General features: G+C 39.0%; 1 non-coding gene across 1 annotated transcript; it reads right to left on the bottom strand.

Moving 5' to 3' along the window:
- Positions 1-17,111: 17,111 nt before the first annotated feature.
- Positions 17,112-17,218, bottom strand: LOC111880964 (small nucleolar RNA R71). The gene has a single exon (XR_002846640.1). It is a non-coding gene; the product is annotated as a small nucleolar RNA R71 (small nucleolar RNA).
- Between the last annotated feature and the right edge of the window lie 2,533 nt (positions 17,219-19,751).

The following is a 19,751-nucleotide window of genomic DNA, read 5'->3' on the forward strand; positions in this document are numbered from 1 at the left end:
CGCTTCCTGGTGTCGTGCCAGTTTTGCCGTAAAATTTCGACGGGCCATAACTCCTTTCTTTTAACTCGGATTTCGGCGTTCTTTATATGTATGGAAACCTTGAGACATATTCTAAAACTTGGTTAAGATTATTTATTATAATAATCTTTTTCCGAAAAGTCGTTTTCGACCCCTATTATCTCTAAATTGACTAGCCTGGATCTACGGGCGTTACAATTATCTCTCCCTTAGGACAATTATGTCTCGGAATCATCAAAGAAACAGGGCTCACATGATGACTCCATGTATTATATATTCATCGTAAGTAATAACCGTAACTTTGATGTTTCTTCAAACGAGTATTTAACTCTAAGATTTCCTGACTACAGGCGGTGCCCGATCGTGGACCCGCTCTGTATCTCACGTTGGACTCCGAATTATGACCTTCAAGTCACAATCTCGATCCTTACTGGAGACTACTTCTTCCTCTTAACTATCTTAGGATTACTACCATGGACAGATGTTTCGTATTGTAATGACCTAACATCGTATGTTGCAACGCTTAGACTCAGGTCTTTTAGAGTCAAATTTCCAGAACAGAATATACCTCCCTTCATGTTCTAATGTGATATAATCACATCTTAAAAGGTAGCATTCCTAGCTACAAGCAATTATCAAGATACCTCTATTGATCGCTTTGATTGTCTTTCACTTCAATCTTCTAGCTTAAGTCAGATACTACATCGGACTTCGTTCTCTGAACGATGTAACATACTCGTCTTAGTGGGACTCAATTTTCAATGACCACTAGGGTCGGAATAACAATTTTTTTAGTCACTACCGAAACGATGGTAACAACATACTTGAATAAAATGAAATCAATTACTAGTTTCTTGGTAGCCTTGTGACTTTCCCTGATCTAAGCGTCAGTCCTGTGCTTCCGGTAGTATATGCATCTACTACCTTTCACACCTACTCATACTCATCCCAAGTATTGTCTTGCAGTTTTCGAAGTCACCATTCAAGAAAATCACATAACAGTTTAACACACCAGATAACAAAACCAAGATTTTATTATTTCTTGAAACTATTACATAGGTGTTCAAGTTCACCCTAGACTATGCCTCTAACAGGCTACATCATGTGGTTTTATCTCTTAGGCTACCTCGTAACTCAATATTCGGGTATAGATTCCTTATCCTTGGCTCCTTGCGTTGTTTTCCGCTTCGTCGAGGATCAAGTGGAATGCCCTTGGCCTTGGTGGCATTTCTGGTCTTGCTGCTTTATCTTTCCCGGGCAGTCTCTGGACATATGCCCCTTGCCTACATATCCCTATAATACTTTATCATTATGTGTGTAGTCCTTGGAATAGTGACCAGTCCTTCCACACTTGTAACAAGTCACTTCTTCGTTGCACTTCCCATAATGCTTCTTCTTGCATTTATCACACCATCTCGCTTCACCTCCATCTCCTCCTCCAAGCTTTGAGAATTGGCTTTCCTTGTTGGACCTTGAAGATCCTTCAAACTTCCGCTTCTCTCCTACTTTATCTTCTTCTAGACCCTTTTCTCTTATATGCGCCTCTACGTTCTTAGCTGCCGTAACAGTTGTTTTCAAGGTAGTTGCCATTTTGACCATTGGGCGAAAGTCAGTAGGTAATCCGTTAGCAAACCTATCAATCTTGGAGAGTTCAGTAGGAACCAAGTAGGGAAATAGCTTCATCCTCTCGGTGAATGCAGTGGCGTACTCATCAACACTCATCTTCCCTTTCTTCAGGTTCTTAAACTCGTTGTTCAGGTCTATCAGATCTATCTCTGAGCAGTACTGCATTTTTAACTGTTCCAAAAACTCTTCCCATGATATCCTTAGGGCTTCTCCTCGTGGTATCGTATCTGCCAGTAGCTTCTACTAGCTCAAGACCCCTGTTTTCAGCTGTCTTACTGCGAAGACAGTCTTCTGTTTCTCGCTACAGCTGCAGCTCTCAAACACCGTCTCCATCTCGGAGATCCAATCCATAATCTCAACCGGCTTTGGGCTTCCTGAGAGACTTGGTGGTTTTGCACCTAAGAAATTCTAGTACATTTGCCCATCCTTGTCATTTCTCCTTTTCGGTCCATCCCTTCGTTCACCTTGAGTCCCTACTTGACTCACTTGGCGGCTGTAGTTCCCTTCCTCCGATTGCTCGGGAAGCAGTTTGGGTTGCTCAATGGGCATAGTAGGTTCGTCCCTATTCAACATCTGCCTCATTTCTTCCCTTTGTTCGGCTAACGTAGCCCGAATCATGGCTTGAACTCCAGCCATGGTTACTGGCTCAGGTGCAACTTCTTCTACAACACGTATTTTCTGAACCACTAGGGGTTGGTTCCTATTCTCATTTGCATTCACATTTCCGCTACGGGTCCTTGCCATCTTGATCTATACACTGAATAAGGTGAATCTAGACCTTTATTTAAGATTGACGTTTAAATCATCCTTATCACTCTGAAACGTTTACATGCTAGTTCAAATATCATAGTCGTACGTTTAAAATCCTAAACACACAAGGTTTCCAGATCCGGTCGGCAACAGACCATAGATATGATCTTATAACGCATATCATAAATCATTTAGCACATAAAAGCATTTTAGGCATAATTCCTCAAATAAGCTAGTGCTCACACCTCACAATCATTGCTTATCATTCTAAGTTTAAGTCTAGAAATTTCCTACAAATTCCTAGTTTGCTTAAACTAATGCTCTGATACCAACTGTGACATCCCCATTTTCACGGCCAGAAAAGACCGATTTTGTTTATGCTCTATAAAAATCAGAGTACTTCTTTTCATAAAAATGTTGCGGAATTTGTTCCCAGTAAAATACGATAAATATGTTTTCAAAACATTTTCGAAGAAACGTATTTTATATATTTTAAAACGTTTGGGATGCCATCGTCAATACAGGAACATAAGCATAAATGGAACTTACATTTATTTACACTAGTGATCTACATCTCTTTAATCTCTCAGTGTAATGTCACTTCGTATCGACACCTGTGATATAAATAAACTAAGTGGGTCGGGTTGGGAAACCTGGTGAGTACATAGGGTTTTCAACCCACAATAATATAATTATTATCTTTAAACAATCAAACAATCAACCCAATTACTCATCCCCATTATCTTCTTTACTCTTAAGGATTTATCCTAAGAGTCATCGATCCTGCAATCGTTTATTCCGAAGTCCTTTACTTGCAGGGTTATAGGACTGGCACTAAATCCATAGCTGCCAATGCTCGTTCGTAAAGCACTAATTCCATAGCTGCTATAGTTTATTCATCGGGTACTAAATCCATAGCTACTAGTGTTTATCTAATAGGTACTAAGTCCATAGCTACCAATTCCTAACAGGTATTAAGTCCATAGCTACCAGTGTTTAACTAATAGGTACTAAGTCCATAGCTACCAATTCCTAATAGGTACTAAATCCACAGCTACCAGTGTTTGTCCAATAGGCACTAAGTCCATAGCTTCCAGTGTTATTTATTAGGCACTAAGTCCATAGCTGCTTATGTTTACTCACATCATCTTTTCTCTCTCATCGTTCATCTACCCAAATAATCCCCTAACATATTTGTATATATAAAATACGTATACAGTTTAAATCATTAAAACATGTATAAAAATGTTCATCCACCATAGACAGCAAGTACTCAGATAATATGCACACATAGCATGTAATTTATATAAAATACTTCATATCTTTGTGTAAGATGAAAGTAACTATGCACTCACTTGATAAGGTGGTGAGTCGGCACTCGGACATCACTTCGTTACTCTTAAAACAATTATCCCATGACGAAACCTAGTATCATTACCACTAGAGTTTAGTCTAACGTTTGACGAGAATAATTTAATAGTCTAGCTCATCATAGTAATCAAAGTACAAACAACCATTGTATTTAAATGTATAATGTTTACATCTGTTCAATCATTGTATATTGAATCCAAAACAGTTATACAAAGGAAGAAGATAAGACTCCTAATGGCTCCATCTTCTCAAAAAGCTCGGGGAGTACCTGTTATTTTTTCCCTGAAAATACAAGTAATTTGAAAAGAGAGTATCAACAATAAGTTGAGTGAGTACATAAGTCTTTATGTTTGAATGAGTGTATTTGTATTTTGAATATGAAAACACTTCTAGAAAATCCCATATTTTATGTGGTATGTGAAAAGTAGTCTTATTCCCATAAAACCGTCTTATTTGTAAACCATTGTATTTGTAAAACTTGTATTTGAGAGTGTGCCTGGCTTCACCAGCTGTTGTTGAAAACTATAGTATAGCATTGTACTTTGCATTTTGTAAACTGGTACTTTGAAGATATACTTACTTTTAGTTGTTTATACACTAACGTGTTGTTAATATCTTTTTAATGAGTTATTATAACCATACTAAGACATGAACGCCTGAAACAAACGCCTGATGAGCGCTTAAACTGTTGATAACAATTGCCACTCATTGGCATGTATGCCTGACTGTAGCTAGCAGCCTGAGTGCGGGGTTGTCAATCCCGATATAGATCTACACACAACTTGTTTCGATCCCCAGACTGGAGATTCTGGTTATAATGTCAGGGCTTTACCTTGGTTGTCTAGACTGAATCTAAACAACCTGAATTGAATGTCTCATAAAAAGCATATAAACGTTACATGTATATTAGTTATGAAAACCCAATCATTCTGAAGTAAATGATTGACAGTATGTTCTTTACTTAGTATCCCGAACATGTATTTGATTAGTGTAAACCCTTGACTTGTTTTGAATTAAAACCCTTGTTGCATGTAAAACAATGTATTCATATGAATTATTGCTCTATGTATCATAAATTATACCTATTGTAATTTATATGTACTTTATGAATTGGTAAATAAATATTTTTGCATGTAATCCTTTGCTCAACATGTTACAAAGGGTGATTAAACTGATGAAATAACTTTTAATTTTATATACATATACAATTTTATATATAAGTAAAATTTGAACGACCTTCGGACAAATAACTGGTACTATAAGTCCACATCCAAACAAGGAAAAGGACCTATAATGAATTATTAGTCCTAAGCCTTTTAAATCTTATTTATATTAAATTATATATACAAATATGTATATTTGGGAAAAATATAAGTTTATAAAAGAGTTCTAAATTTGAAGTATTTTTCATGCTTTAAAATCATTTTATCGTCATTTGAAATCATTTATTTATAACACAAAGTTGTTGTGTTATACTTGTATTTCCCCCCTTAAAACAGTAGAAATTATGAAAATACGGGGGTATGAACTCACTTGATAGGTGGTAATTTGGACAAGGTTTCATTTCACGAAAAGGAGTTTATTTGTCGAGAAACCGGCTCAAATCGGGCAGAGTTGTGACAAGAGAGAGGATGAATTCTCGAGAATTTCGGGGCTTCACGGCTTACTTTGGGCTCGAGTCTTGATACCGGGGCTTTAAGGGTTGTATATAAGCTTAAGGGTGTGGAAAAAGTGAAAGAGAGTATAATTTGGGGTGAAAAGTGTCATTTCTTCGGAAACCCTCGCATGTCTTATATAGGCCGAAGGCTCGGCCCCGAGGCTGCGCGAGGTTGACACGCGGCTGACAGATGGCGAGGCGAGGGCTGTTCTTCGGACCGGAGGCTCGCTGCTGGCTAGCTCGGATTGGACCAACCCTTGGTCCAATGGAAAGGCGACACGTGCGAAGGGGGTGTCCGAGGATGGTGTGAGGCGCATGCGAGGAGCATCTCCGGTGTGTCTTCATGCGAGCCTGTCCGAGTAGGATTGGACCGCAGAGGTGGCCGAATCAGGAGGTGACACGCGAGACATCGGTCCACTTAGCAGCCAACACGTGGAGGCTCGCATGCGAGGGGTGACGTGGCGGTACTGTTCATGCGAATTTTCCCGGGTATTTCTATTTTTCTTCATTTTTTTTGCCAAAACTTGTAAAATTCATAACTTTTGCATACGAACTCCGTTTCTGACGTTCTTTATATGCATGCGTAGCTAAAATTATACTCTACGACTTTCATTTAGACTTTGTTGGCTAATTTTGAATTTATTTTTAATATTATTAATTTAAACAGACCGAGACGTGAATCCGTTATAAATTCATAACTTCTTCATACGACGTTCGTTTTTGTCTGTCTTTTTACCGTTGTACTACTAATGACGAGACCTTCAATTCTCGTTTAGGTCGTGTTGGCTAAAACCCACTCGATCTTTATTTTTAGTTTTTCGCTGTACAATTCTATATTGAAACTTCGAAAAATCATAACTTCCTCATACGAAGTCAGATTTTTGTGTTCTTTTTATGAAAGTTCTCGGTTTAAAAAAAACTATAACTTTCATTTAGATTGTTAAGGCTAGAAAGCCTTTTATCAAAAATTCAGCTTTTACACTGAACAGTGTTTTGCCGGTTTTGTCGCGGATTTTCGATTGGTCATAACTTCTTCGTTATAACTCGGATTTTAAAGTTCTTTATATTTTTGGAAACCTTGTTACAATCTCTATCACTTGGTTCAACCCAATTGAGATTATTTAATAATTTATTTTTGAGGTTCAATTATGTAAATACACATAGTATGCCAAAATTTCTCTTTATTTAATTAAAAAGAAGAACAATTTGACCTACACTATTACATATGTTTGAAATAACGGTTTGTTACATCGGGTCCCTGTATAATATTTAAACCAAGGAAAAAGTTAATCGGACCCATTGAGCTCATTTCAAATTTAGTCTCCATCAGCTTTCTGACTTCAGCTGTTAAGCTAGGATTCGTTCAGCCAAAGATGATATCATCGACATAGATTTGAACAATCATAAGGTGGTTACCTTCCTTCTTACGAAAGAAGGTTGGGTCAACCGAACCTTGTTTGAATTTGGACATCTTTAAAAACATGGTTAGCGTTTCATACCATGCCCTAGGTGCTTGTTTCTGACCATAAACCACCTTGTCCAGAATATAGCAGTGATTGGGGTACTTTTCATTAACAAACCCAGGAGGCTGCTCCACGTAAATGGTTTCTTCAAGTTCTCCATTCAGAAAGGCGCATTTCACGTCCATTTGGTAGACCTCAAAGTTCTTGTGTGCAGCATAGGCCAGAAATATTCGAACAGATTCTAGCCTCGCTACCGGAGCAAAAGTTTCCTCATAGTCAATTCCTTCCTCCTGGCAGTCTCCTTTCACCACGAGACGAGCTTTGTTTTGAATCACATTGCCTTCCTTGTCCATTTTATTTCTGAATACCCATTTGAGACCAACAACTGAGGCATCTTTAGGAGTTGGAATGAGGCGCCAAACCTTATTTCTTTCGAGCTCGTTGAGTTCATCTTGCATAGCTTGAACCCAGTCAGAGTGATCAAGAGCAGTATTAACTGTCTTCGGTTCAACTTTTGAGACGAAAGAATTATACATGCAGAACTCTACTTTGGAGAATAGCAATGTTTGCTTTGCCTTCAGTTGAGATCAGGTCAGGACCTTTTCAGAGACATTACCCACTACCTGAGATACAGGATGATCTTTGGTCCATTTAAAAAGAGGAGGGTAATTTGGATCATAGGATGGATCCAATTCAGCATTCACCATTTCTTCTATTTCAGATTGACTATCGTCGTCGTAAAACATATCGGCATTCTCCCCGTCGACTGATGAGCTTTCCGGTGTAGTTGGACTTTCTGGTGCTATAGGACTTTCAGGTATTGATGAGCTTTCGGGTGCTGAAGGGCTTTCGGGTGCAGAAGGGCTTTCGGGTGCAGTTGAGCTTTCGGGTGGAACTGGAATAGAGTTCTCCCCCTCAATTTGTGAGCTCGGTTGTTTTGAAGGAGGTGGATTCTCCCCCTCAACTGAAGCACCATGCTTTGGAGGTTCGTTTGAAACATGTTCTCCTTCACCCATTCGTTTGGCGGCATCTTCGACGATTTGCTTCAGATGGTCGACTTTGTTGTCTGTTGCCTTGGCTTCCGATAGAGTAGCTTTCTCAGGTTCATCGAATAGTTCCACAAACTGATCGAACAGATTAGAAATCGAGGCCGTGACCTGACCAGTTTGAGTAAAAATTTCTCCAATTGCTTCTGCAGTAGCCTTTAGCTTTTTGACGTACTTATCATCGAAAGTCACATAATATGTTTCTTCGATCTTCCTCGAACACTTATTTAAAACCCGGTATGCTTTTGAGGTAAGTGAGTATCACAGAAAACTTCCTTCATCAGCTTTAATGTGGAACTTGTTACGATGTTCTTTAGAGTTGAAGATGAAGCATCGTGAGCCAAATACATGGAAGAATTTTATGTTCGACTTTCTGGTGTTTATGATCTCATAAGGAGTAAGAGAAAAACGCTTGTTGAGATAGGACCTGTTCTGCATTAAACATGTTGCAACAATAGCATCAGCCCAAAAATATAAAGGAAGAGAAGCGAAACATAGCATCGTTCGGACCGCCTCACACAAGGATCGGTTTCATCTTTCGACAATACCGTTCTGTTGAGGGGTGTAGGGGGCTGAGAAGTTGTGACTAGTTCCTTTGTCTGCCAAAAAGTCTTCAAATTCTTTGTTTTTGAACTCCAGTCCATTGTCGCTCCTGATGTTGCGAACGACTTTACTTAGTTGCACTTCAACCTGCTTAATATACATCTTTAGCTTGAGAGTGGCCTCAGATTTGTGCTTCAGAAAGAACACCCATGTAAAACGTGAAAAGTCATCAACAATAACAAGAATATACTTGCTACCGCCAATGCTTTCGATAGATGATGGACCACATAAGTCAATGTGAAGTAACTCAAGTGGTTCAACAACTTTAGTGTTTATAATGGATGGGTGACTCTGCTTCCCCATTTCACACGCAGCACACAAATGTTCTCGATCAAACTTAAGCAATGGGAGACCCCTAACATGTCCTCCTATGACAAGCTTGTTGATGTCTTTGAAGTTAAGGTGTGAGAGCCTTCGGTGCCACAACAAGCTTTCGTCAGAATGTGCTTTGGATAAAAGACATATAGCTGGGTTTCCTTTGATAGGTTTGAGATTGAGAGGAAACATTTCGCCTTTGCGTTCTGATTTGAGAATCACTCTCTTTGTTTTCTTTTCTATGATTTTTGAGCCTTCATCGTCAAATGAAACTTTGAGACCAGTACCTCCTACCAGTTGAGATACACTGATGAGATTATGATGTAGCCCTTCAACGTACGCCACCTTTCTTATTGTGAAGTCTCCATTGGTTATCATACCATAACCCTTTATCGTTCCATATGAGTTGTTCCCGAACTTGACATTCCCACCATTCTGAAGAGATCGAAACTCCCTTAGCTCCTCCTTCCTCCCTGTCATGTGACGTGAGCAGCCACTGTCAATGTACCATTCTTCATCGAACTGCTCGTCACTAATAACCTGCAAAAATTAAGCAGATTTAGGAATCCAATGTTTCTTGGGTCCACATGAGCCTTTCACAGGAACAGGAATAGTAAGAGAAACATCAACAAGATATGTTCTTTTTATTAATGTTGTTTCATCTTTCTTCTTAATGGTGTATACTTTGATTTTGTTAGAATTAGCTATAGTCGTTTTGGTTTTAGGTTTTGGCGTTTGGGCCTTAGACTGCTTTCGGTCATCCTTGACAGAGGAAATCTTCGATTTTCCTTTCAAATCCTTTGATGATTTTGAACTTTGAGAAGGAATAGAATTAGGTTTAAAAGAGAATTGAGAGCTAGAAGAATTAGAATGAGAATTTCTTCTGACTTGTGGTTCGATATGACCCTTTTGCTTTTGGTCATTGGAGGGACCGAACCCGGACGTTCGGTAGCTATTGCTTTCAGGACCGAACCTGTCCTTTCGGCTGTTGTTGCCCTCTGAACTGAACCTGTCCTTTCGGTTAGGTTCCTCATGTGGCCTGAAAGCCTTTTTCTCTAGCTTTGAATTTTTGTCATGATAAGAGAAATGATTGTTTTGAGAGCGCCAGAACTGCTTTCGCTCAGAGAGATTCTTTTTGTATCTTTGATTCCTTTGCTGCTTTTGATCCTTCACTTGTTTCGGCTGTTTGTGGATGTTAGCCTTCTGTTTCAGCTTCTTGTCAGCTGGTTCACTTTTCACAGATGATGTTTCGCTTGTGGAAGTGACTTCTTCTACAGGTATCTCTTTTGTACCACTAGTGCTTGGCACGTCGAAGTTGTCAGGCTTGTTCAGTGGCTTTGGTACGTATCTGCCTTTGGTTTTCCAGGACGTCCGCTCAGATAGACCAACAGTTTCGTCAACATTATCTATAGGAGCAGACCAGAAAAACTCATCACAACCATCTGCATTATCTTCGTTCACTATGGCAATGAGTTCGGCTGTTTGATGTTCGGTTACTCCTGTGACCTTATATACCTGATTTGGTGTTGTTCTCACCTTTTGGTACACAACAACCTTTTCTTCAAGAATCGGGGACTTATTTTGGGACAAACAAGCGAACTCCACAAAATTTTCAGAAATAAGATTTTTGTGGCTTTCGGGTTCGCTCTTGACAAACTCAGAACAGTCGACTTCATCCTCTATAGAAATTACACTCATATCATCGTCCTCATTAAGTTCAGACGCGTTTTCAACATCAATTTTATTTTCTGAACTTAAATTGGCATTCAATGAGTCAAATTTTTGTATGGTTTCGGTCCTTAGATTCAGCTTATCGTTTTCATCCAAAAGGTTTTTCAGCATGTCCTTATGGTCCTTGGACTTTATAAAAGATTCGATTTTGTCCAGACCATACACGTAAGTGGGATTCACATCATCAGACGATACAACACTTTCACAGTTATATGCTTCAACATCGATTTCATCCTCCTTAAACTCAAGGAAGGGCAAAATCATGCGATGCGTTTTCTGTCCTGTTTCACAATTCAGATGCAGTTGAGTAATGTTAGCATAAAGACGTTTAGCAATCAAACAAAAAACATTTCTCTGTTTTAAAAGTTTTAAATTGTCTCTTTGTAAATAAATGTTTTCATCCTTAGATTTTATCAGCTCCGACTCTTTTTGCTCTATCCACATCCTTCGCTCCTCACTCTTGGATGACACCATGCTTATTTGGTCAGTTAGGTTAGAATTGGTGACCCGTGTTTGAGTTAAACAACTATCCAGATTTGAAATTCTTGAATTTAAGCTATTTAATTCTTTTTCATATGATTTCTGTGGGACTTTGAATGAAATAAAAAGAGATTGTACCTTCTTGATCAATTCATCAAGCTCATTGATCTGCACACTGAGAGGTTTTGCTGTGAAGAATAAGTCCTCTCACTCCTTGGTGTCCCCATTTCTGCCATCTGGATTGTATCCCCTCATGTGAGATACATCAGTCACCTTCAAACACTTCCCACTGCTTTCGTCGCCTCTTGCCACATACGCCTTTCCATGCGAAGGCTTTCTCACCTCATCATCTTCTGAATCGGTTGACCATACCTGCACGCCACCGAACTCGTCGTTTTCTACCGAACCCTGTACAATAAGAGCATTCATAGAAGGGTTAGTAGCAGCTTTCTTCCTCTTGATCTCTTCCAGCTTTTTCATCAAGACAGCCTCTTCATCTTTTTCTTCATCCTTCTCTGCCATTTTCTTTAGAACACAATCTTTTGCATAATGGTTCTTTCCTCCACACTAGTAGTAGTTCACACCAGAATCTCCTTCAACCTTCGCCTTTTTCTTTGGTTCTTCTGTCTTCGGCTCCTCTCTAACCTTTTCAGAACTATAGCTTCCCTGCCACTTTCAGTTCTTATTGGTAGGGAACCTTTTTTTGATAAACCTCTTTGGATTAGACACCATCATTGCATAATATTCAGAAGTAAGATCATAGTCTTCTAGGTTTAGATCTTCATCTTCTACCACATTTTTGCTTTTAGAAGGAGGGCCAAGGACCCCAAACTTGAGACCACATTCTTCTCTTGCATGACAATCTTTTCTTGGGATTTCAAAATTCCCACCAGCTTTGCCAACGAATAAGACTTGAACTGCTCATGAGCTTTAACTGTAGAGACGACAGCCCTCCATTCAGATCTTAGGCCATTCAAAAAGGTGACCTTCTGTTCAATCAGCTTCCTTTCTATATCATGTTTGATCATCTTGCTAAGAAGATGATTGAAGTGATCGAACGTCTGAGTAACAGTTTCATCAGAATTCTGCTTAAATTCACCAAACTCAGACAAAAGCAAGGTCTGAATAGAATGCTCCAAATCTTCGTCTATGGAATATAGCTCTCGCAGCCTATCCCAGATTTCTTTATCGGTACTACAGGAACTCACCAGCCTAAATGTATCAGATTGAAGAGCGAATCAGATCAGTCTCAATGCTTTAATGTTGCACTGAAACTTTTCCTTTTCGTCTTGAGCAACGTCTTTAACATCTTTTAACAGATCATTATACTCTTTCTGAGTTTTAATGATTTTAGATGTTCTTGTGTGAGCAAATGGTCCAGACACGATTGCTTCCCAAATAAGATATCCATTATCTTCAGATCCGATGACATAATCTTTAAAATGATGCGCCCATATTTCATAATCTTGGGTGTAAAGAATAGGAATATTTTTCGTTGATCCAATGTTGTTTGAGATGTTGATAGGATTAGATTGAGACTCGTCCATGCTAGATCATTTAACTTGTTTGAAAGATCAGACCTGTAATATGTAATATTAGGGCAAAACAAATAAATGCTGACTTACGTCAATTATGGAATGATGGCTCAATAAATATCAGTTAATGCGGAATAACCCTAATCGTAAACTCTTTCACAGAAAAGATGTGTATGAATTACACAGCCTCCTGCTCTGATACCAATTAATGTGTTATAAAAACTCTTTGATCGATTAGATCTTTGTAACAGGTAAATAAAGAACATAAAAATAGTGAAATAAAACACAAGTATGGATCTGAATGAGTCGAATGATTCGATTACTTAATCCTCAGCAGAGCTCGATTAAGAACTTTCGCTGTAGAGGATTCTAGGGTTACAATTAAGAACGATGAATACGCTTGAAGATACTTATCTAATCATTTTGTTCTAGGATGCATGCAAACATTTATTTATAATAAACCCTACATAAAACTCACGGATGGACATGCCCATACCGGAGACAAAACTTGGAGTAGCTAACGAGCCCAAAAGACGCAACATCAAACTGGACCTAACAATTTCTTTCCTCAATCTTGTTGGACAAACCCCAATGCATAAACAAGACATATATGAGAGGGTCTTGTCGTTTAACATATACACTGAATACTTCCATCCTTCTCCATTTTTTTGCTGAGCAATAAACTATGAAGAAGATGGGGTATATCTTTAAGCTAAGAATAACAAGATATAATCTGATGGGTTTGGTGAGATCAGGAAAGCGAATTTTTGTGGGTTCTGAGAAATGTACAAGAGACGCAGTTGGGTTTACAAACAGCTGCTATGAGGAATGAAGTTGTTTATAGAAAATCTTAACTAAAAATGAATTTCTCATAATATATGGACTGAAATATGAGATAAACACTCATAAAAACCTCTTTCCTCTCTTCTTTTTTCATATATATTCTTAGAGTTTGAAGAAAACACCAAATAACAATTTGATAAAATGTACAAGCATCCTAGCCATGGTTACAAATAAATGTTCCAGAGATTAAAGTTCTATGCAGAAAATCTCAACAAAATTCGATTTTCTGATAACATATGAACTTAAGATGGGATAAAAAGCTTCTTTTTTCTTGATAGTTACTAAACAACCCCCAAAACATTAACAAAACAGACCTGAGAAGGTCTTGCTCATAGAAAGTCATGAACTAAAAGATTTTCTTGCTAACATGAACTAAAAATGGAATAAAGGCTTATATATATATATATATATATATATATATATATATAGATATACATATATATATATATATATATATATATATATATATATATATATATATATATATAGTTTCTCCTCTACTTGTTCAATGAATCATCAAATTAGCTGAGATAGGGCAAAACCCACAAAAACTTCTTTTCTTTTCAAGCTTGGTGAAAAAACCCCAAAACGTAAACAAAAACAGGTATGAATTTGTGTTTTTAAACTTGAAAGACGAACAAATGAACAAAGAATGTATAAATCTGGAGATCTACACTAAAAATGTTGATCGATCTAAAATGTCTTTGCAAGCTTCATAAATGTTTAGATGAGTGAAGAACTCAACAGATCTTGAGATCTGAGTTTCAAGATGAAAATAGATCTATAGATATGAACTGAAAATGGAGTAGATCTTGAGATCTAAACGATGGTTAAGCAGATCTGAAAAGATCTTGGCAAGATCCAAACCGATCCGAACCGATCTTGGCCAAAGCCAAACGGATCTGAACCAATTGGTGCTAGAAATGAACAGATCTGAGAAGAACCTAAGCTGAAGCACAACAGATCTGAACAAATCTAGGTAAGAACAAGATGATGGCTAGTTGTTCATGTCTGGGATGGCGCCAAATGATGCGACGTCGACCTCCGACAAGTCTTCTGGTCTCTTGTTGCGGCGCACACCTAGACATCAAAGTTCAAAGTCGTTAGAGCCTCCCCAGGGAATGTGCCCCGTGAGCCGACTCCAACGGTCAAGTTAGATCAGCTAGAAGATCTGAGATGGTCGTCCATAGCTGGAGAGAACCATCTTGATGCTGCTGGTGGTGTATGGTTGCTGACGGCGACGGGTGGCGGCTGAGACACCCGGCTGGAGTATAGTGGCGGCTGAGCCATGGAGGAAGATCCCTCTCCGTGGAGGAGACACTATTCATTATATAGGGGACAATTAGGTCAGGCCTTGGGCTAGCCCAATTCAGGCCCAGCTAGCAAGGAGCTAGGTGAGGCCGCCCGGAGCCGTCGGGCGGGATTAGCGGGCGCGCACCAGGAAGGGATGACAAGGGAGAGTCATATTGCCATATTTATACTTATTTTTAGGCAATATTTAAGTACATTTTTATTAATAAATTGATAATATGTTTAGAATAATGATACTTATGACTTTAAATTGTTATTTTCAGTCAATATAAAGGATTTTCGAAGAGAGGGACCAAAAGTGACAATATGTGGAACATGGGAGGCTTGAAAGACAAGAAAAGAATAAATTCACGATAAATACTTAATTCACGACGTGGCGATGAAGCCCACGACGTGGCATGGGGTTTCCAGAAGATAGACGTCACGACGCGGAGGATTTCCTTTGAGGATACGGATTACATGAAGCCCACGATGTGGCACAGTTGGCCACGACGTGGCGCGGGTCTTTGAAGATTATATAAGTTCTCCTGATTATTACGAAAGGGACAAGCTTTTGGCAGAAGGAAAGAGTTCCAGGAGACGATTCAGAGCGAAAGAAGGGTTCTGGAAGAAGGTTTTCAACACCAAAAAGAATAGAGGTTTATATTTTAGTTAAATAAGAGCATGTCTTTCATTATTTTTAGCTGTGTTGGTTTAGTTGCTATGATGAGCAGCTGAATCTAGCTACTCTTGTTTCGCTAGATGAAGCTTTAAGCTTATGAATAGTTATATGTTTATGGATTAAGTTTAGTTGGTACAAAATTGCTTGTGTTTGATTTGTATAAGCTAGCATGCTATTATTTGTTTTTCTAATTGCTTGATTGCATGTTCTGTGTAGCTTAGTGACCACTAAACTGCATGAACTCGTTTACCTAATGATTTAGTGAACATTGAATTGTTAGAGCGAGGATTGACCAATCTTAGTTAGTAATTATAATAACTAAAGCTTAGTTGTGCTAGAGAACGTGTATTGTGATCATAATTGCGTTTATACAACAAATCTTACATAGCATATTTACATTCATAATTAGTTATGTGTTTAATTATGTGTGAACATACATGGTTTGACATGGTAAGTTAGAACTAAATTACTGATACAACTAAAAAGCAACTTAATAATTCGTAATCATTAGCTAGTCATAAGGGAGAAGTGGATTCATACTAAACAAGAGTGTGTTTTAATTTATTGAATTTGATTTAAGTCCATCTGATCTTGTAAAACCAGATAAAAACCCCTTTTTAACTTGTTAATAAATTAGGTTAATTTAATAGTAAGTAAATTAATTAGAACACCGTTCCTTGTGATTGACACCCGACTTACTCAAGCTATACTGTAATCTGACTAGGTACACTGCCTATAAATGCATAGTTAGTTATGTTTGTTAGGTTTTAAATATTAAAATTAGTGAGTACTTTTGTGCACATGAAGTTTTTAGCGTCGTTGCCGGGGAACGACTTAGTTTTTAGCTTATTTATTTGCATTAAATTAATCGATCCTACTTGTGGAGTAAAAACCACAAAAAGTTAATTTTTTAGCAAAATAAAATTTTTCTGTCAATCACAGAGTCCACGACGTGGCCATATACCTGCCACGACGTAGACAGTTAAAAAAACTAAATTATTAGTTTGTAGTTAGTTTTTCTTATTTTAGTTTAGCAAGTTGTAGGAGTTCATGACCAGAAGCTCAAACACACACTTGGTGCCACCACTTGAAGATCCCGAGTGTGCATTTCACAAGAAAAAGACACCCTTACAAGAATTGAAGTCAGCTTTTCCTAGGAAGTCGGGAAAGAAGACAGGAGAGTCAAGTTCATCAGTGAAGCACGAGAGCAATCTTGAGCATTCGGATCATACACCCGTCCAAACCGAGTCCGAAAGCGATACCCAACCGGAATTTGAAGAACACATGAGCGAACCCGAGAACGAGCCAAGGAACGAGATGGAAGCAATTGAAGAAATGTCCATGGGAGCTTACAGGAAGCGGATCCAAGAAGATGTGGGTCCTGGTTTAGTCCAACCCGCAATACCTGCCACTGCCACATTCGAGCTGAAGGGACACATATTGACTGCACTAAAGGACATCCCATTTTTCGGGAAAGATCATGAGGATGCTTTTAAGCATCTAGATGAAGTCAACGACATTGCGGATTACTTTAATGTCCCAAATGTCAACAGAAACACAGTCTTGCTTAGGATGCTTCCCATCACTTTCAAAGGAGCTGCTAAGGAGTGGTTAAAAGCACTCCCACCAGGTACAATCACCACTTGGGCTCAAATGCGTGAGCAATTCCTGGACCAGTTTTGCCTGGCATCCAAGATAGCCAAACTCAAGAAGGCAATAGCCAACTATGAGCAACAGTCGGGGGAGTTACTATACGAAGCATGGGAGCGGTACAAGGGCTTGCTCAAAAATTTCCCTCAACATGACCTAAATGTGCAGCAAGAGATGTCAATCTTTTATGATGGGGTCAACGTGATGACAAGACAACTCCTTAATTCTCAAGGACCGTTGACAAAGAAAAATCCAAGGGAGGTGAAGGAGCTAATTGAAGAATTCACGAAGCACTCTCGCGAATACCACAACCCGAGGCAAGATGGAATCAAAGGCGGTGGAGGGGCCCAAACTGAAGAAATAGCAGCTGGCATGGCCATGCTGAATAATACGGATCGCAGGATGACACAAATGGACCAGTCGATACATGCCATAAGAGTGGGTTGCGAGAGATGTAGTGGTCCACACTTGACCAAGGACTGCAATGTAGATGATTTTGGGAACAGAAAAGCTCAAGTGTGCTACTCTAGTGGGGATAAGTTTGATGAGGGCCGGAGGAAACCGAAGAAGGAGTGGCTGCCATATGAAGAGTATAAGAAGCAAAAAGAAGAGAAGTATAGGCAGACAGGTGGAAGCCTTTATCAACAGGAGCAGCCACCAGCCGAGAAGAAACCCGACCTAGAGACCATTTTGATGAAGTTTATGGAAGCTTCGGAAAAGAGACACGATGCCACTGATTCTGCCATTATGGAACAACAAACTTTGATAAAGAATCAGCAAGCCTCCATCCATAACCTTGAAGTACAATTTAGTCAACTAGCCACTCTAGTTCATGAAAAATTGTCCCCGAAGAATCCCGAAGTAAGGACCTAATCTCACGTAATGGCCATCGATACTGAAGAAGATGCAATCTCTGAGTTCCTGGAGGCATTGGAAGAAGAACCGCAGCAGCCCAAGAAATCAAGGATCGAAAGAGAAAAAGTTGTTGAACCAGGCTCGCCACGACGTGGCACTCCTCTAGCCACGACGTGGCGCATGTCTGATCAAAAATTCTTTGGGCCGTTCCAGCTTATCAGCCACCTTTGCCATTTCCCACCCGAGCTGCACTTAGTCTACTGGAGAAGGAGCATTTAGAGTTTATAAAGCATGTGAAAGGGATCCCAATTAATACCCCCTTTGTCGAGTCCTTATCCAAAGCTCCCGAGAACCAGAAATTACTGCAAAATTTGATAGACACTCGAAGGCAATTAAAGAAGCAGTCTATAGTGATTCTAAGTGAACAAACTTCAAAAGCTGTGTTGGGAGAAACACTAGAAAAGATGGGGGATCCTGGACTCCTCACTCTTCCATGTGAGTTTGGGATTAGAATGAAGGTTAATGCTTTAGCCGATTCCGGGGCTAGCATTAATCTGATGCCTTTTTTAATTTATCAAAAATTGGAGACTTAGAAGATGAAGGCTACAAAAATGAAGATTCACATGGCGAATCGTTCGGTGACACAACCCCGTGGCATCATGGAGGATATTTTGGTGAAAATCGGAAAATTTATTTTTCCAATAGACTTTGTAGTCTTGGACATGAAAGAAGATCCGGATGTTCCAATAATCCTTGGTCGTCCATTGCTTAACACTGCTGGAGCTCTTGTTGATATCCGTGAGTCTAAGCTCAGTTTGAGGGTTGGAGATGAACAAGAAGTCTTTGGGATAAAATATGACTTTCAAGAAGATAAAGAAGAGGTGTTCACAATTAATGAAGAGAATGAACTAGAAGAACTGGAAAAGCTTATGGAAGAAGAGATAAAGGCAGTTCATCAAGTCAAAAGGACAAAACCGAGGACATCTGTTCCATATTTGATTAAAGGCATAGCTTACAAGAGTCCACCTTCTTGGGTGAGCAAAGAGGATGAGGAAATGACAAGTGATGAAGAGGAGGTAACTTCAAGAGTAACAAAGCCGGTGGTGAAAAAAGAGGAGGATGCTATTGAGTGCAAGGAAAAAACTAAGGGCATAAAACGAAAGCTTGAAGAAGAGGGCAAAGCTAAAAAGGAGAATTCAAAGAAGGCATATAAAAGGCGAGTTCAAGCTTACAAGCAGCGGTTCAAGGAACAAAAGATCTTAATGGTGGACTCTTCAGAAGATTCAACATAGAAGGCACGGAGTCCAAGAAAAAGAAGCGCTTCTCGGGAGGCAACCCGAGTTTGGTTTGCATTTTCTTTTCTTTTAATTTTTTTAGGAAAGACATCAACTCATCATCTAATAACTGATAATTAATAAAGAATTAGTTGTAGGGAACTTTAATTAATAATGAGATGCAAAGTAATTAGTTAACATATGAGATTTTATTAAAATTTTGCAATTGGGCAGTTTCCACGACGTGGGCATAGCCAGCCAGGTCGTGGGTCAAAATGAAAACACGGGACTAGATAACAGTTTTAAGGTCCACGACGTGGGCATATTCAGCCACGTCGTGGCCTTTAAAAAATCAGGGGGACCATTTCCTTAAAACCCTTTGACCAATAATCTCATTCCCCACTTGAAACTGCCGCACGAACGGGAACAACAAAACCCCACAACCGATTGCTTAATCTACTTCCAAATTCCTTGCAAGATCTTGCCAATTAATTTACTTGGTATGTGTTTTACTCATTATTTGTAGTTAGTTCTTCCAATCTTCAATTTTCATGGCTAGGGT

This window comes from Lactuca sativa, chromosome 2 (genome assembly GCF_002870075.4).
Source record: "Lactuca sativa cultivar Salinas chromosome 2, Lsat_Salinas_v11, whole genome shotgun sequence".
NCBI classification, from domain to species: domain Eukaryota; kingdom Viridiplantae; phylum Streptophyta; class Magnoliopsida; order Asterales; family Asteraceae; genus Lactuca; species Lactuca sativa.